This window comes from Carlito syrichta, unplaced genomic scaffold, assembly GCF_000164805.1.
Source record: "Carlito syrichta isolate Samal-C Ts95f unplaced genomic scaffold, Tarsius_syrichta-2.0.1 Scaffold316173, whole genome shotgun sequence".
Classification (NCBI taxonomy): Eukaryota; Metazoa; Chordata; class Mammalia; order Primates; family Tarsiidae; genus Carlito; species Carlito syrichta.
This window is the reverse complement of record NW_007260269.1, coordinates 303239-305275: the sequence shown is the minus strand read 5'-3', so window position 1 is coordinate 305275 and position 2037 is coordinate 303239.

The window sequence follows — 2037 nt, the reverse complement described above, 5'->3', positions numbered from 1 at the left end:
GAGGCTGCGGTGGCCGGGAGCGGCCACTGCACTCCAGTCTGGGTGACAGAGTGAGACTCCAACTCAAAAAAAAAAAAAAAAAAAGAAGACAAGGGTAAGGAATTGTAATGGCATCAAGTGTCACTGAAAGCTGAGAAAATTGCTTAATGAACTTGAAATTAGAAAATATTGGTGAGCTTAGAAAAATATTATTAAATTGAGTCTGGGTTAAGAAAACTTAAAAAGTAGAGATAATAAAAAATGCCATTGGGAGAATGGATGATAGTCTATGAAGGAAATAATTTAAAATGGTAGCTGGTGTGGAGTACAGAATGAAGGGAACTTATCTTATTTACTCATTTACTTCTCTAGTGAAGAATTATATAATCTAATAGGCTATGTACACAGTAGATTAAAGATTAGATGAGAAATTGTTTAGGTGAAATGAGACATTTCTGACTAAAAGAAAATTCAATTGTGTAAGATGTTAGAAGATCTGGGAGAAAGTTATTATGAGTGTCCTGTTTTATAAAGTATAACTCCTTCTTTATTATAGATTATAGAAGAGTGTGAAAAATCTACTTTGGGTAAGCAAGTAGGACCAGATGACTTGTAAGAAACTTTAAAACTCTTAGTCTGAAATTAACCACAATCAATTGCCCCCCCTTGATTGACCAATATACTGCATAAATTAGTAATTAATTATCATAAATAAATATCAATTAATATTTGTTCATCTATTTTTTCAACAAAAGTTTATTGACCATGTACTGTGTTCTGGGCACTATTTTACACTTTAGAAATACATCAATGCAAAAGAGACACTTCCATGTTCTCAAATAACTCGTATTCTAGGAGACACAGGAAAAAAAAATGTAAGAATATAATGTTAGTGTATTAGTCTGCTTGATTTGCCATAGCAAAATACCACCAACTAGGTGACTTACCAAACAGAAACTTACTTTCTCAAAGTTCTGGAAGCTAGAAGTCTAAGATTAATGTGCCATCAGGATTGGTTTCTGGTAAGGCCAGTCTCCTCAGCATATTTATGGTGTCTTCTCTCTTTTTTTCATGTGTCCTTTCTCGGTGTGCATACACTTAAAGAAAAAGAGAGAGAAATTCTGGTGCATCTTTCTTTTCTTATAAGGACACTAGTCCTATCAGATTATGGCACCACCATTATGACCTCATTTCACCTCAATTACCTTCTTAAAAGCCCTGTCTCCAAATACAGTCACATTGGGGGTTAGAACTTCAATACATCAATTTGAAGGAAACATAATTCACTGTAACATTAGAATAAAGGGATAGAAAGAGCAGAAGAAGATAACTCAATCACAAAAACCACTCTGGGGTTGATTCTGAGTAGATATCTGAGTGATATGAGGAAGCCAGTAACAGGAAAGCTGGGCAACTATTTTACAGTCAGAGAAAACACACAAAAAAAAATGCAATGTCTCTGAAGAAGTTACAAATTTAATTTGCTTGAAGAGCATCAAGAAGACCAAGATAGATAAGAGCAAAGTACGAATACAGGAATGACATGTCCTATCTTAGAAGTATGGCTCCTTCTTTATTAGAGATGTTCTGTAAGAGTGTGAACAATATTCTTTGGGGGAAGCAATTTGGACCAAATGACTTGCAAGAAACATCAAAACAATCTTTGAAATCTTGGCACTTTTTAGAAGATAAGTAAGTTAAGAGGGTTCTACCTTCATGAAGGGATTAATGTTGTTATCAGAAAAAGTGGTTTATTTATTGCAGAAGTGAGTTCTTGATACAAGGATAAGTATCATTAAATAGAGCTTGATACTCAGGTATATTCAAAAAATATATACTGAGCTTACATTACATGCTAGGTCACACACTAGGTAATTGGGATATAAATTGTAAATAAAGCAGCTTGTAAGTCCAAATAAATCTTAAGAGAGGTTGGGCATGGTGGTTCATGCCCGTAACCCTAGCACTTTGGGAGGCCAAGGTGGGTGGATTGCTTGAGCCCAGGAATTCAAAACCAGCCTGGGCAACATAGCAAGACCTTGACTCTATAAAAAAATT